General features: G+C 45.2%; 1 protein-coding gene across 9 annotated transcripts in view; it reads right to left on the bottom strand.

The window, feature by feature from the left end:
- PPM1B (protein phosphatase, Mg2+/Mn2+ dependent 1B) overlaps positions 1-15,268 on the bottom strand; it is a 78,511-nt gene extending 63,243 nt beyond the window's left edge. For 3 of the 9 annotated variants that reach the window (XM_087777404.1, XM_087777403.1, XM_087777402.1), the window contains exon 1: positions 14,964-15,254. The gene's annotated coding sequence lies outside the window, so the exon portion shown is untranslated. Of the gene's footprint in view, positions 1-14,963 lie in introns of all 9 variants that reach the window. The other 6 variants (XM_087777405.1, XM_087777407.1, XM_087777411.1 and 3 more) reach the window with 5 other exon arrangements.
- Positions 15,269-17,755: the final 2,487 nt, after the last annotated feature.

Raw genomic sequence — 17,755 nt, 5'->3', positions numbered from 1 at the left:
GTAGTCAATGTTGAACTTAGTCCCAGTTGCTTGGGGCTTTATCCACTCAGGTCTTGAAAACCTCCACAGAGGCTTACAGGTTAGCTCCTATAACCTCTTAAATCATCCTTACAGTAAAAATTTTTCAACATACATGCACCCATTTCAATTTATGACCACTGTCTCTTGTTTTCTCATTGTGCATCTCAGTAAAGAGATCAGCTCCATCTTCTTGGTATTCATCCTTATATATACCAGATAGTTGCTACTGGGTCACTGCTAAGTATCTCTTCTGCAGGGTAAGCAAGGACACGAAAGGCTCTCAGCACGCCCTCACAGGTCACGTACTCCAGCTCCCTGACCGTCTTGGTGGACTTGCCTCAAGTTTATCAACATTCTTGTTGGGGTTAGAGACAACGGGAGCAAAACTGGACGCAGTATTACAGATGCAGTCTGGGAACTTCTGGAACAAACGCCAGCTAAAGGTGAATAAAGCTGGCTGTTTTCATCACTACCAGGGTGAACTGCTGACTTGTATTCAACCTACTGTTCACCAGAACCAGGTCCTTCTAAGCAGAGCTACAATCCAACCAGTCTGTAGCACTGCAGGAGGGTTACCAATCCTGGAAGCAGGACTCTGCATGTGCCCTTGTTGAACTTCTTAAGATTCCTATGGGCCCACTCCTCTAGTCTTTCTGAGTACTTTTGGATGGCCACCCTGCCTTTAAGCTACCCAGTTCTGTGTCCACCACAGACCTGATGAAGGTGCATTCTACCTCCTCCTCCAGGTCATTGATAAAGGCATTAAAAAAAGAGTAGGTCACAGCAGACCCTTGAGGAGCTCCAGCTGTAACTGCTGTCCAGGCAGAGTATGAACCATCAGCCACCCTTTGAGACGACTCTTCGACCAGTTTCCACTTGTCTAGTCATCCTCCCATTCAGAACGTAAATAGGAGTATTCTGTGCAACACTGTAAAAAGCCTTGCTAAGGTCAAAGCACAAAAACATCCACTGCTCTCCCTTCAGCTGAAGGCCTGGTAGTCATTTGACAGAAGTCAGTCAGGTTGGTCAAGCATGACTGACCCTTAGTAGAGCCACGCTGACTATTTCCAGTCACCTTCAAGGGCCCCAAAAATGTTTTGCTACAGGTTAACATAAACTACTTCGTGATAGTGCTATCCAAGCAAAGCAGTATTTAATGCTTTTAGCAAGTGAAATAGAATGTTTGCTTTATTATATAACATAGCAAGGATGCCTGAAACAGTAAACAGGAACCATCTCTAGGCTTCAACAATTTGCAGAATTCAAATGTTCCAAAGTCTAAATATAAGAACTCTGCATAAAAATAAGCACGTCTCAACAAGTGAACACAGCCATCAAACAATTGAGTTTCTGGCTAATTTTCAAGGTATCTTGCAACAAGACAGTAATAGCAGAGGTTATAAAAGGAAAAACTTGGTGTTCATAACTCTACTTAAAATTTATTATAGAAACTAGTGGCAGAGAAAGGGATGAGAAAGGAGTGGAAAAGAATAGCAAATGGCCAAGAAAACTTAAACATGTTTCATTATGCGCATTAGAAAGAATTTCTCAAATTCAGATTGCTGACATCTTTTCAGACGGTTTGATTTTCTCCTAGAGTGTATTGAAAGAAAATCCACTTTACTGAGACCTCTGAACTTGAACAAATTCAGGAACTCCCGGACACAAAAACCGGTCAATGCTGACAAACAACTGCAAATTCTAGTCTCTACCAGTGATGAGATTACTCATGTTTCACCCAAAATACTTCAGTCCCTTTGCAGTTCCCCAAAACTTATGCTGAAAGCAGGGACTAGATAGATATTCTAGCTCCCCATTAAGCAGTGAACAATGCCAACACCGCAGCGGATGAGCAGAGACAGTCCTCTTATCCCCTAAGGAAATTTGCAAATGTGACAAAAAACACAGAAAACCAGCTTCACTCGCTCAGGAACTTTCTGAAAAACTCCTTACCGTGACCTTTGCTATATAAAGTTTTGGTTTCTGCTGTATTCTCATGTGCCTACAGAATAAAGATATTTTTGTCAGCAAGTGTTGATATTTAATTAAACTGGACTGACTGCTGTGAAAGGAATCATATGAACATCTGTAGCAGGCTATGCATTTGGGGAAAATCCAAAAGAAGAGATGGGCATTTTTAAATTTAGTTATAGCAGTTTTTAATGTCATCATTTAATTGCATGTTCTTTTACTTTAGGATTGCAACATGACTGGTGACACTGCTAACACTGTCACAGTTATGTGACTTCCAGTATGGTCTTCTCTTCATCAGTAGTAACATGCCAAGCAAATTTAGGACTTCCACTCGCAAGATAGGTCATCAGGTGTCCAAACCATTAGCATTAAGAACCAATGTTAATAACTACACCTTAGAAGAACCTCCTTTGAAATATCTCAGGATGCAGTCTTACAAGAAGTTAGGCTAAGTTAAACTGATAATTGCTGTAAGCCCACCTCCTGCCACACGTACTTTCTACTCCAATTTTTGCATCAGTAGTTGCTCTCATATCCTCATGTAGCAAGCTGATTCAAGAAGCTAAACTGAAAGAAAATTAATCTGAGCAATACATACCCAACATACACATCACATAACTCTCTCACCATGAGATGAGACACAGCCAAGTACCAGCATGAGAAGGAAGAGGAGCACATGGTCAGACGCAGAAGACTGCAGAAATACAGCAGCACTAACATACATAGGTAATTATATGAGAACCTCTTCCTTAATGAACAGTCAGGACTATGAGTGGGTTCCAGAAGCAAATGCCTGAGTGCATGCAGAGGCCTAACAAGAACTCTCTTTTCTCTACTCTATCAACATTGAAAAGTGGTGAAAAACCAAACAATTCTAAGGACCTTTAACTGAGAAGAGGAATACCAGATGCTCACCAACAAGGCAGCATGTAGCAGAAAGCTGTTTGGGTAGAGGGAATGAACTCCCCATAATGAAGAGACAAAAACAATGCTATATTGTGTACATTAAGCAAGCCAGCTTCCAAGATGTTACATCCATTGTTTTTAAACAGCCATGAAAAAATAACAACAGTGCCTGGCTGACAAAGGAAGCAGGTGTATCTAGTGCCCAGCACTCTCACTGAGGTAGCATAAGATTTAATGTCTAGAAGCCAACACAGAAGAAATTCAGAATTAAAAACTCAGCTTCAACTGAATTACATGCTAGCTACTTCTTTAACTATGCTGGGTTTACCTTTGTCCCATCTCTAAGAGTTTTGAAGGCACTGCCCTTTGGCAGTTGAACCAGACAAGCTTTATTGCTTTTTCCCCCTCTTAATGGAAAAATTACTCTGGGTCACATCAGCCCACTCTAATTTTCCTTTCCTTCTCTGAACACAGCAGTTTAGTCCAAGTACATCCTTTCAGTCACCCAAAGACCTTCTAGGAATCTTTTCTTCCTCAGCAACAGTGATGCGAGTCTACCAACTCCATGATACCTTAAATTCATAATAAGAATAGATCATGCCAGGCATTAAGTTTTCCTCTATCTGCACGACTTTTTACACAGTTCAGGGTAAAAACAAAACAAAACACCACAAACAAAAACCCCCCGCTTTTACACAGTTCAGAAAAAAGCACTACAGACTAAACCTTCTCCCATTCCCCCATAACCCTTCTCAAGAAGGGACAAAACAGGAGAACGAAAATAAGGAGAGAAAATGAAGACCAATATAAAGAAGCTCCTCCCCATCTCACCCAGCATTACAGACATCAGTGGTCAACTTATACTTCTTGGTTTTTACCTATGCCAGTATCAGAGTCCTGATACTCCTGAAAAGCAAATAATTCCAGTAGGCTAGTGGCAGACAGCAGAATTTGGTATAAAAGGTTGCATATCTGCTGATAAAAATCTTTCACATGATGAACAGATGAATGAACAGAACCCTGCGATAAGAGAATAAGGAAGAGTACTCCTCAATGAATAGTGTGCTCTGCCTACTCAAGTAATTCTCTGGATTAGCTTACGTTCTCAGTGAATTTATGACTTCAGTTCTTTACAAAGCATTGTAGTTTTCTTCTTCACTAAGAACACTACTTTTCATTTCCTCTCCTGTCTCATTTCAGTTTCTCTCCTGCAGTAACAGTATCAGACTTTGACCCAAGGAAAGGAGAGGATAAACACTAAGTGGAAAGAATCAACAGTTCTGAAATTGAACAAAAACTATGCAGAAGAAAGTTTGCTCACAGGTAGTCCAGGTCCACCGATTCTTTTTGTACTAGTGATAGATTAAGATGATTACTAAAAAGAAGATAAATAGCAGAAAAGGATGATTGAGATTCCAATACAGCGTTCTAGGACCATTACTTACTTTAGAAAGGCTCCAAGCACAAATCTGACAATTCATGACAGATCTAAGCTGTCATGTCTGCTTTGTATGCAAGAGCTTCTGTTTTAATCAGCACTTCAATAAACAAACAAGACCCATAGAGGAAGGGACAATATGGAGAGACACATGAAGAAGTTTTCCACATTAGCTTTGTATTCTTTCTGAAACTGACAACATAACCAGGTTTCAAGCCTGGACAAACATTAAGACACCCTTCAAAAAAAATGAGTTACTTATGGAATTGCTATCCCAAGTTTTTGTTTATACAAAACACATATGAATCTGGTAACCCTGAACAAAACAAAACAACAATGAAAAAAGATCAAGTAGTAACTGACTAGTACTTTTCCTACATGGAGCCCCATTTGCCCTCTGTACAGATTCAGAAACATGGAAGACTTCAGATTGAAAATAGCATGGTCATTAAACATATCTGAGAACATACAGTATTTGTCAAGGAAAATATTTTTCAAACATAAATTAAAAAAGGGTTTAAAAAATACAATTTCAGAGTACTTTCCTCAGTGCCATTTTTCTGACCATGTTAAATTCTATGCCCTGACATTGGCAACAGCAGCGCACAAGGTCATTTCAAGAACCCTGAACTAAACTGGAATTTTATTTCTTCCCCACTGACTCTGTAAGTCAAGCCCCATTTCACTTCATGTTAAAAAAAAAAAAATCTGAAATTGTTTTGACAGTCTGTAACCTTATCCCCTTCTCTCCAGAAGTCAGATATTCCAAGTTGACAGCATTCCTTTTTTTTCTTTAAATTAAAACAATCCTGCAACAATAGTCAAAACCACATAATAAGCTGTTATAGTTAACAACAGCTACTTTTTGAGTTCATTAAGTACTTTAGAGAAGTTCTTCTCTGGCCTAGAATTGCTTGTGTTTGGTGCATTCTAGTTAAGAAAGTGATTGGATTTAATGTTACAAGCTAGATACTGATCTTCAACAGCTCTTAACCTCCATCACTCATACTCAAATATAGTAATAAAACATATAGAAGCATAGACATGGTTCGGCATAAGGCAAACCAAAGGACAAACAGAAGGGAAATAAATTCTATTGTTTACTATGATATAAAAGTAGGCTACAAAACACCAATGTCACTACAGTAGAGTCCTAACAATGCTTTTCTTCCACATCACACACAAGCCTAATTATTATTTCAATTTTAAAACATAGGAAAATGTTAAACTATAGCTTTCACCATTTATAAAAAAAACAGATGAGCTCTCAAGGCCTGCCTGCAGAGGAGACTGCACAGCTATTTGACTCTAGCAAACACTGGGAAACATTCTCTTTCCAACGTAATCATCCACAAAGGTGGTAGGCTTGTCTTTTCCTTGATCCCACAAATGACTATTAAAAGAGAGAGTTACCTTAAGCTGCTTCCAGTTTCTTTACATTGTAAGAGACACACAAAATCGAAAGGAGGGTTGGTTGGAAAACCTCCCACAAAAGAAGCAATCGTTATTATTAAAGCATCCTTTAAATGTCTGAATGCCTATGAACTTCTAGGTTATCTTTTAAACAGCAATTTGGTTGTGGTGCACTTATGGAGGATTTACAGAACAAGTTTCACACACACCCATCCCCCCAGTATTAGCTCTAGCTATTGTTTTCACAAGATTGTTTTCATTTTGCTTATGTATAAAATCCCTACTATTTGCAGTTTTATGCACCACCTTCTACTAGTCAAGAAAAAGTGCTCCTCAGAAACATAATCAGCCACAATTGAGACTTTGGATGATTCCAATAAATTCATCCACCAGCCTAAGCAATCAGTATGGGAAAGAGCAGAAAATAACAAATCTAGATCAAGTATTGGATAGTTTAATGTTATCATTAGTAGTACAATAGTATTTTTCACACACTCCATAAAAGAACATTAAAAAAAGACATCATCTCACAGAAAAGGAAAAGTTAAACAAAAAAATCCCTTGCTGCAATATGTCTCCTGGGAAAGTGGTAAAGATGCAGAAAACATGACAAGCTAGCAAATGGATAAACATTACATCTGAGGAGTCAGTTTGATACACCTATAGGTAGTAGTCCCACGATTACTGGATAACACTCACTAAAGATGCCTGTAAATCCCACCTGTAATTAGACATTGTTAATAACCTTCTTAGAGGTGTCACTTCAGTTCTTATTGACAACACCCAAAGTGAGACTTTCACAAGTCTTAACAGACTGTATTGCACACTAGGGCTCTATTGAGATAGATGGAGCTTCTTTGTCTTCTAAGATGTAGGACTGATCACTATCTAGGGGAGTCAATGGACTACCTCTGTTAGGTCTGGATTTAAGTTTTACAACATCCGAAATAAGCACTTCATGTTTGTCTTGAATACGCACACTAAAGAAGAGTAACCTTTTCTTGAAAAATCAGCTATAAACAACTTTTCTCAAATCCCCCACAGATAATCAAAATTCATGTTAGACAGTAGAAACCAGTGCCTGCAACTAGTACCATATCTGAAGTGAGGTTTTGTGCACAAACTGGAATGCAGAGTACCTTTTTGACCAGAATGAGATTTTCCTGTTGGGAACTAGAACAAATAAAACAAGTATATTATTACTATACTAGGGAAATGGAGAGCAGGAGCAGAAAGGACACAAAGAAACTGAGTAACAGCTGCGCTAGATTCACCTTTCATACTTTTACAGAAGCTCTCTGAAGTCAGTGCTTTGAGCATAGGCTCACTTAAAATAGAAGCAAAAGGGACAATTTCTTTCGCTTTATACACTGAAGAGAGAACTCTCAGAACTCAGCCTGCAGTACCACATAGCTTCAGTACAGTACTTCTCATCTGAAAAGTTTCAAAGCACATCAGAGTTTCAGCAGCTTTTCAAGGTCACAAGGGTGATCACAAACACAAGTCCCTGCCCCCTCCAATTCCTAATCCACCACCCTCAAAATCCAACCTAGCTGTACTCCAGAGGCTTCAAAACATCATTCATTTTCAAAGCCTTCATTCACTTCTCTCCTAGAATCATAGTGCAAACCTACCATATTTGGTACCAGTGTGTATTGTAGTGTGTATTACAAAAGGCTACAATATACAAAGGCAATTTTAGACCTGTCTATATTTATTTGGAGGTGGTTTAATAAGCATATAGGATAGATAAAATTCTTGGCGTATCCAATGGAGAAGAGATTTTTGGCATCCCTTAAGAAGCTGCTGTTAGGAAGATGATTTCCTACTTCTAGATATGTTGCCTGAAATGTTGGGGGGGAATACTTTTAACTCTTCCAGAAGAAATTTAAAATAGTGGTAAATACAAAAAGACAGTAAAACAAGAGAAAGCATTAGTGGAAAACAAATAAAACACAACCTTAGGAAGCCAAGCTACAGGGGGTGTGTCATTCCCCCCCCCAGTTTCATTGAAACTGGCCACAATTCAGAAATTAACACAAGGGTAAATATTTCAGAGATAATCAGGTGCTATGAGTTTTGTGGAAGTAAACGGTCAGATCAAGGAGAGACATCCAAACCAGTGCCCCTCGAGGACAAGTGCAGCAGGAGCCGTTACCAAAAACAACTTCCCATACAGGACAGCAGGACAGAGAGTGCCCCAAATGCATGCAAATACTTTCAGAGCTTACAATACAGTATACCCAGAAAAATCCAACCACAAGACACAAAGCCACAGGAAGTCAGGCTTCATAACCTGTTGCTCACACAGCTAGTTTCATTCTTGATTAACTGAAGTAAAACCATGAAAGAACTACTTTCCAGAATTTATTATAGTTTTAACACCAGTCATTTTCACACACAATTTCAAAACTAGGGACAATAACTTGGGAACAGAGATTCAGTTACCAGTCAAGATAAACAAACAATCCTTACTCAGAGAGCAGCAGGACAATTTCTGCAGTCCTGACAACAGCACTTGGGAGGCAGGCGAAGGCAGAATCCAGTCCTCCACACAGCTCAACACCCTCTGCAATGCTCCATGGTGCCGTTTAGAGACCCAGTCGGTACATCTATATTAGCACTTCAGTTTGGATCAGGAGTGCACTTTTGAAGTAAATCTGAGTCACCCCACTTACTGTGCTTTGGTTCACATCTCAAGGAAGTTTCTGAACACATGATCTGGACATCTCTCAGATTAACACAAACCAAAACTCTGGAAAAACGCCTAATACCCAGTAATGTTTGGAGTATACTTGGTCCACAGAACCAGACTAGTCTAAAATAATAATAAAAAAAAAACTTGTCTAAAAGAAATCCCTGTGAAGTAGACACACCGTGGACACTGGGTCTACCTAACTTATTGCTTCACTCTACAATCTTCTCCAATGGCAGCACACTGCTTGCTAATGTAAATATAATCAATGTGGCAGATACTGCCCGTTCATTTAAGAGAGCCTCAAGCAGCAGTAACTAAACCCACAAACTTAAGCTACCAACACGCACCTCATTAGCCCTAAAAAGGAGGGCTGCGCCGTGAATTTGAATGTTCCCTTTCCTGGAGTAACTATACCAGCAGTGTCTCACCACTCATCCACTTTTGCTTCCACCCCTTTACAGTTAGGAGTATCAAAAGCTAGTGGGATACACCTAGGAAAGTTCTCTGAATAAAATTAAAACTCCAAGATCTACACACGTCATGCATCACCCACATTTACGGTTTTATAAAACTTCTTAAACAACACTGAAAACACAACCCAACAACCCGTAGCAATGGCTCCACTGTAGCTGGTGATAGGAAAGGAAGAGCGGCATGTGCTTGATAATGCTTTATATTACTTGCACATCAGCTTAACCAACAAAGCTCCCCAGAAAATAGGGGGGGTTGTTTTTGAATAAGCTGACTAACATAATACTCATTGTTTCAGTTTTCCACCTGAATCAAAATATCAGTTCTTTACAAATAGTTCCATCATTTGATATTTGTTCTCTCCAGTCACGAATTTTTCTTTTGCTATACAAAATTTTAAATATAAGATAATGAGTTTTAAACAAATAATACCTGGCTTTAGCAGAACAATGAGCCGGTGAGAACAGGCCAAAGCAGTATTGTATGAATAAATTACAATAAAGCGTTACTTCCTCTACTCAATAAATCATCATCTTACTTCATTACCTCCTTGATAAAAACAATTAATTCATACACTAACAATGCAGTGTTTGCTCTACATTCAGTAAAGGTCAACTTCCTACACTGAGATGCAGACACAGAAGTAGGATTATTGAAGACTATATTTTCTGCTAACACACACTTATCCCCTGAAAACTGCAAAGGAAGACAGATGCTTTCCTTTGTAACTTAACTATAAGTCTGTGGTCATTGACTTGTCATTACCATACACACTAAAGAGCCATCTTAAGCTCTCCAGTACCCTAGTCTGAAACATCCTTAAGTGACATTCTTCTGAGCTGAGTTCCTGTTAACTCTTGTGAAAACAGACTTAAGCACCTAGTTGTACTATTTATTTGGAAGAAAACTCAACAAAAAGGTTATTTCCAATCAAAGATGCAGGGAATGTACACCAAGAGGTAGTAATATCATAAAACGACACACTGAAGTAATGTTAATGAGAAACTAATGGTGCATGGGGAAAAAAAGAGTTGTGACTTATTTTTCCCAGCAGAACAATACCTGGGCCTGAATAATTTCCTCCAAAATTATAAGAAAGGCTATTGTCCACTCACATATGGGGTTTTCCCTTCTATTATTTTCTACATTAAAACATCCTTGTGCCTTCTCTCCCAATGTAGGTGTTTTTAAGAGCCAGAAGACTAATTTAACCTACAGTCATTGGCAACCCTTATGTTTCATCATGCCAATAATGTCTCAAGAAGTTGAGATGAGCTGAACTGCTCAGTTTCTTGACATGAGCTACATCAGCTCAGTTATTTCTTACCATCTCATGAAAAGCTTTTCAGACCAGTTTTCTTTTGGAGTGACACTCATTAATTCTTCAGAATTTTTATTTGGCTTTAGCACATGATACAGATATAAAGCAGTTTGACCAAAGGTTCCCATGCTAGATATCTGCCCAAGACTGAAAGATGTTAGCCAAATAGCTGAAGAGTTTGCAAGGTTGCCTGTTAAAGAAAAACAGTTTTGATGATCTTTTTGGAAACTCAGCATCCTTGTTCTTGCATCAGGGACACATCTTTCATTGTCCATGCAAACAATTTCTCTTTTCTGGGCTTTTATAGTCTGATGTTATTTGTATTTGGGTGGCTTTTTTTTTTTTTTTTAAATTAAGAACTGCAATGACTTGTCCAGATTTTGAAATTAAATTCCCTGAAGGCTATATGCATACTAGATATGCTGAAGACCAGGGCTAAACCAGACCCCTCCTGAAGTTTCATTAAACATTTATCCTGCATTCACACTGCTAACAGACAGCGAGAAGGAAGAGGCCACAGCACACACCCTGTACATCTATAAGCCAACTCTTGAAGATGATCAAGCATAAACAACTGAAGCATAGAATGAAAAAAGTGACAAACAGGGAAGGAGCCAAGATAGCAAGAATTTTTACTTTAACAGTTTTCCAAAGAAATCACCATTGCTCTCCTCCAGTTTACTGAGAAGACCAATACTCAGATCAAATCACTTGGGTTGCTAAAAGGCCCAAGATCTGAAGGATGCTTCTTCATTTTCACAGAGAATAGAAGAGAAATACTAGTGTAGCACTGAATTCAGAGAGATGAGAAAACTTCTTGGACAAGGTGGTAAGAATTAAAACAAAACAAAAAACACAACAAAATAGAGCATACTTGATACAATTAAGGTGGTGGGCAGAAAGAATCAATATTAGAGAAAACAAACAACTATGGACACAAAGATATGCATGACCTGTAACAGTAATCACTCTCCACAATCCACACAGAGTCTAGAGCTTGGATTCTTTCACCAAGGCCTTCCCATTCACTTGGAAGAGACTGTGCTTGCAAAACCCAATGGTTAGCCAGCTATCTTCCAATGCTGACCAGAAAAGAATGGCTATTTACCAGTTACTACGCTACAGCTGTAGGCCTATGTGGCAGATTTAAGCATTCCTACTGGATTAATGATCCAAGACACTACCAAATGATCAACTTCAATTTTCAGAGGGTTAAACCAACAAAAAACACACCAACAACCCCCCCCCCACACACACCCCTAGGAACATTATGGTAGCATTTAGCTAGGTGTGCTGCAGTTTGTTCGGAGAGTACTGTCCTTCTTGAACGAAGCACTGTTCTACGTACAACCCCATCCCTTGCTGCAGTCTAAATAAACCCTGCTCCAAAAAGTGATATTCATTATTATAATACAAATACTTCACAGACACAGATTTTTACATCCAATATTAAGAGTGGATTTTTACTGCCTTTCCCTTCTTGTAACGTGGAGGCAACACATTCATGTGAAAAGTGCTCACTACTCTCAGTCGCTCCCTCTGAGAGCAGTAGTTCTTGACACTGAGCACCTTAGAAGACTATGTTCAATGCACAGATTTCACAAGCTTTAATTTCAATTGCGATGGGTTTATATTTCTGCAAGACAGGGTCTCAAGTTTAGTAAGTCAGAAGCTCACATTAGTGATCACCGTTGGAAAAGTTTAAGTGAACAATGATAATTCCACATCAAAGACAAGAATGGAACTGGACTATCCAGGATAACTACTATGAGATTACTCTCTTCTTTCTCTAGTTCCCTACCTAACTGACCAGCTCACAGCTACCGCAATAAAAAGAAAAATGAGTTCTGTGTACTCTCTATACAGCCCTCTGCATACTACATTAATTCTGTTTCCCTCACCTTGATGTTACATGCCTTAATTAAATCACTATCCTATATAACAACCTCCTCTAAATGACTGTGCAGACTGAGAAATGAGGGACTGTGTAAACAAATAATACATACTGCCACAAACCCACAGAACATGGGATACACAGGTGCAATTTTTCCTCATTTCCACCTGAGCCAAACAGCTTTCCATTCTAAACAGATCTTTTCACAGATCTCTGACCCTCAAGTGTTTATGCACTAACCCTCTTTCAAACACAAGCATATGTCCAGTCCAAAAGACTTCATACCTTCTGGGTGTGTGCAGCCAGTTAAAGTGTTAAGGTATGGATAATGCACATAATAAATATATATATAATAGACACATTCAAGCCCCTGCACCCACACATACATGGGGCTTGTCTACCCCACATTAAGTGCTTTTAGTTAGCTGCTGACCTGTCAATGCTATTATGAGTGCTAGTTTCAGCAAAAGTTTACCCTTAAAGTTAATAGACAACTTACCCAGTAAACAAACAGAACAAAATAAACAAAAAAGTGCCTTTCACAGAAACCCCTTGACTATTCTGTAACCTCCTTTAATTTGGTAATATTCATAATAGTCACAAATTGCCTCATCTTCATTCACTTGTTTAGTTTCCACTGGCTGTCACAACTATAAAACACTTCTCTCCATACCGGGAGGAGCAAAGAATCCCCACAGCCTCCCACCTGCTCAGGACACACCTGGGACCACAGACCCAGTTCATCATCCCTCCCCCACACCATTTCCACTTTTCATAGCCTCAGCCAAAAATGCCTGCCTCCTCTCTCCATACACAGACTAGAGTTCCCACTAACTCAGCAATACGAAAACTCCAGTTTCCCTTTTGCACAAATACCATTCCCCTGATACACACATGCATATGTAGCCTAACATAATCTTCACCCTTTATGTGCATAATCCCCAGAAATTCATCCTACCCCCCCCTTTTCAAATGTACACTAACCTTTCAAAGACTCCACCATTCATTTCTACTTCTAAATATCCACCCAAGCCCCCTCACTTTCTTCTAATCCATGGTAATCCCTGGAAACTTACCCACGAGAAGAGTGCATTGATGCCCTTATAGACAGAAATTTACACTGCCTGACACCTGTCCCAAATATAGATACCTTCAGTTCTACAACTCCCCAGGACACGCATAGACTTTTCTTCAAACAGCACTATGGTGACACCAACACCTGGCATTTGCTACACGTTTTCCAATTTGTATCCCATGGCTCAAACAACAAATATCCAGCCTTTCAATTTCATCACAGCTGAGACATCAATTCACAGCGCTCTCACATTCCCGGGACACAGACCGCATTGCTTGCTGCCCTAGCCCATCTCAACACACAAGGAACAGGCCTCGCTGAGCTGGTGACAGGCAGGCATCTCTCTGAACTCTCCCCGTGAGCAGCAAACCAACTTACACGCAGTAAGAACATGCGTGCCTTTCTGTCCACATACCGTCTCATATTACACACGAAGGTCTCGCACATTAAGTCTAACCACGCTGGCCACAAAACAAAACAAGTTCAGAACCTTGTAGCAACCTGTTACCACTGTGCCTGTAAGTTGTACAGAGGCTTACCACCCAAGGCCTCCCTCCTCCACAACACTTAGAAGCCAGCCAGCTTATCACCTTGCTTCTCACAACACACACAAGACTGCTTACCTATCGCTGCTAAACTCACATGCCCTCGTGCACCACTGTTCCTAAATACGTGTGGTTTCACCCACCATCTGCGTCCCCGCGGAATACACATACCCCTCAACCTACCACAGCACACAAAACGGCACACATACGGATCTCTCCAGCTGCCTGCAGTCCATCAAAATGACTCCCCCCCTTCGACTAGCTACAAATTACAGTAAAAATATATCCACGTTTATATCCCCTGGGTTCGCAGAGCCGGCGAGCTCCAAACTATAAGCGGGAGCTGCCTTCAACTCCTCTCCCCTTGCACGCCGCGGGCGCCCAGGCACTGCCCATCTGCCCGCGACTTCACCCCCTCCGCGCCCCACCGGCCCGTCACAAGCACCCAGGGCCTAACGACAGCTTCTCCCTCCAACGCCGGGGCCGTGCCCGCAGCTCGCCACCTCCCACCGCCCCACCCCGTCGGTAAACACCGGGCCCCGCCGGCCCCCGGCCCGCCACTCCCCCGGCCCCAGCCAATACACGTGCACACCCCGGCCCGCCGGCCGCCCCCCAGCCCCGCGCCGCAGGCAGCCACCGGCGCGCCGGCCACCGTCCGCCCCTTCCCCGCCACCCACGCGGGGCCCGGCCCGCCGGCTCCCCTCCCACCCCACAGGCAGCCGCCGGCGTGCGGGGCCCGGGCCGCCGGCCCCCCCTGCCGCCGCCCCGGCCCGCCCCAGCGTGGCGCACAGAGGGCGGGCCCACCGGCCTCCATCCCCGGCTACACCGGGGAGCTCGGCTTCCCCGCCGTCCCTCCCCCGTGCGCCTGCCCAGGCAGCCCCGGCTCCCCCGCCGGGAGGCCGTGTCAGCGCGGCCCCAGGCCCTCTCTTCTCCCCCGGCGGGAAGAGGCGGAGGCCGGGTCTGCGCGGCGCCTGCCCGCTCCCCGGGGACGCACACGCAGCAGGCCTTGCCCGCCGCCCCTCCGGCCCCACGGAGCAGGCCGGCGCCGCCTGCCCCGCTCCCCACGGCACGGCGCGCAGGCCCCGCCGCTCGGTAACACGCGCGCCCGGGCCCGGCCCAGCCTCTCGGCCCCTTCCCCCTCCCTGCCCGGCCCGGCGCGGCCGCGACCCGCTCGCCCGTGCCCCACGGCCGGCCCTGACCCCTCTACCTGACGGCGGACGAAGCGCCGGCGTCCCCCGGCGTCCGGGCCCCAGGCGGCCCGGCAGGGCCCGGCCCGGGTGCGTGTGGGGGGGCCTGGCTGGGCCTCAGGCGCGGGCCGCCCCGCGCTGGCCGCCGCCGGCCGCAGTCGCCGCCCGCTCGCGCACTCCGAGCGCCGCCAGCAGCGCGGACATGTTGGAGCCCCGTCCCAGAGGCCGCCGCTGGGCCCGCCCTCCCCGCCGCCCACGTCAGAGCGCTACGGGGCGGGCGGGCGGGGCACGGCCCACGGCCCCGCCCCTCCGCCCCGCTGCCGGTCCCGGCCGGGCCGCCCCGCGTCCTTCCCTGCCGACTGGCTGCCGCAGCCGTCGCTCACCTCGTCCCGCCCCCTCCCGGCGGCCATTGGCCGCCCGCCCTGCCGGCTCTACCCTTCCTCGGCGTCATTGGTCGATCCGTTCGCCGCTCACCCGCCAGCCCCGCCCAAGAGCTTTTTCCTGATTGGGCATTTCCCCTCCGCTTTGGTAACTATTGGCTGCGGCTTTTGACAGTCAAGGCGCTAGCGCACGGACTCGTCTTTCTCCGCACTTTTTTTTTAATCCGGCCTCGTAGCCGGGGCAGAAGTGACGGAAGCGGCTGTCAACGAGCGCCCTCGCCCCTCCCAGCCTCCCTCCCCCGCCACATCCTTTCCCTCCCGGCGCGGTTTGCCTGCAGGCCATTGGCTCTCAGCGCCGCCAGTCCCGCAGCCTCTCTCGCCCGGCCGCCGCTGCGCGAAATGGGCGTGAACCGGCCCGTGGGTGCCTTCTCCTGATTGGCCGTCGCCCCTGCCAATAAAGCGGGGCCGGCGGGTGCTGGGTATGGGGCCGGCGGGCCCCCGCGGAGCCGTAGAGCGCGTCCCAGCCCGCGCGCCGCTCCGCGCGGCGATTGGTCGCGGGGCGGGTGGGGAGGAGGAAAGGCGCGCGGCCGCCCCCGCGCCCCCCGGGGGGCGGCAAGGGGTACCCGTATGTTCGCGCGATGACATCACCGCCAGCCAATCAGGGAGCGCGGGGCCGGTCTCCTGGTCGCGGGAGGGCGGGGCTTCGCGCCCGCTTGCGGGAGCTGTTGCGCTTCACGCGCCCGCGGCGGCGGGGTGGGGGGGCGAGGCGGGCGGTTGGGCCGCCGCAGCCGGCGCCCGGTTCGGTGGGGGGAGCTGCCGTTTTTACCACAGTAAAGAATGAGGCTGGAGGTGCCTCGGCCCTCCGCATTCCCGTCCGCCGGGACCCGCCTCAGGGAACGGTGGGCACCCCGGGAGAGGCTTCTCGGGGCGGCCCTTTCTGCCGCCGGGCCCGGGTGGGTCCGCGGGCCTGGGGGGAGGGAACCGGTTCCCGCACCGGGGAGGCTGACGACGCGATGCCTGAAAAGTAACGGCAGTTCGGGAAGGGCGCGAGTGGCAGCTGCTCTCAGCCGTCGGCCCCCCCCGGCTCCAGCGAGAGCCTTCCCCTGGGAGGCTGTAATTAGCCGGCTGCGTGGGCTCGCCTACCCTTTAACTTCTTTCTCGCCCCAAAACAGAAATGTTTATCCAGGGAGGAACATGAAAATGTGCCTCATGCCTCATGATCCCTCGCTATTCCCATCTCTCTCAGTCAACGCGCTGAAGCCAGCTGGGGTTCATCGCTGGAGAGGGACCCAGCTCCTGCCTCGCTCTGCAGCCCTGTACGGCAGCTCTGCTGGGTGCAGTTAGACACTAGTGTCTTTCCTCCTAAGCTGAACGGCATAGAAGTGATGTCCTTGCCTTACGCTCCTGAGTGCCTGAAGTTTAACGTACCGTCCGTACAAACGGCGTACAAATTCCCACACGATAGTCTACCGTTGCCTTTGTCCCCTTACGCTGAGGTGGTTCTTCCCCGCACACCGTATACATTAGTGTTAATGAACACTTGTTGTATGCAGGACTTGAGATCATCGGTCAAAACACAGTTTATGTGGCATTTGTATTTATCCATCTGTCTCTTCTGGAGTGTCTGCAAAGGAGCCGGCCCTGACAAAGATGGGAGATTTCCCTTCTGGAGTTGGCATTCTCTCCCAGTCTTCCACATAGGCACACTGGGGGATTATTTTTCCAAGCTCTCCAGAGTTATGCCCACAGTACAGAAATTACTATGCAGCTTTTAGCTTTAAGGTCATCAGCACTACCACTTTCACTAGAAAATCCTTGCACAGAGCTCTGGGGGCACTTTGAGCTCTGGTAACGATGCAACTGCAGCTCTAAGAGCTGAAGCTTTGCTTTCTGTGGGTTCAAGTGCATCTGCTCCGCAACGAGAAGATGGGAAAGGTCACTCCAGTGTGACGGTGCTGCTTCCCACGGCTCTCTACCGGTTGATAGAGCTGATGGAGAATGAAACCTAGATTGCCTCAGTACCGGCACTCGTGAGCGAGTTCAGAAACGGCCAGAACACCAAGACGGCAGTTTGCACTCTGCCGTAGAAAACTTGCTCACAGAGAAGCTAATTCGAGTGCCCAGACCCAGCTGCCAATCAACCTAGTTAACTTCGCAGTGTCCACATGATCTGGGACTCAAGATACTTTTATATATCTAGCTAGGGATTTTTTTTTTTTTTTTGCCTTTCCTCAGGCTTATATCTACTAGTAATTTAAACACAATTCATGTATTATTAAAGCGATGACAAATCTAGCTAAATATTGCTATATCTTTGGGTTGGTGAATGTAAAATTCAGTCAGCCTGGATACTTCTTGGACTTTGAAACAGTTTTTATTTCAAGTGATTCACCAGGAATTTTTTGAGAGCCTGTCACTCTTTAAAGTAATGG

Source organism: Nipponia nippon, unplaced genomic scaffold, assembly GCF_047370975.1.
Source record: "Nipponia nippon isolate SJK-2023a ecotype South Korea unplaced genomic scaffold, ASM4737097v1 scaffold_4, whole genome shotgun sequence".
Classification (NCBI taxonomy): Eukaryota; Metazoa; Chordata; class Aves; order Pelecaniformes; family Threskiornithidae; genus Nipponia; species Nipponia nippon.
The sequence above is the reverse complement of the archived record's forward strand: the minus strand, read 5'-3'. Positions and strand labels throughout refer to the sequence as shown.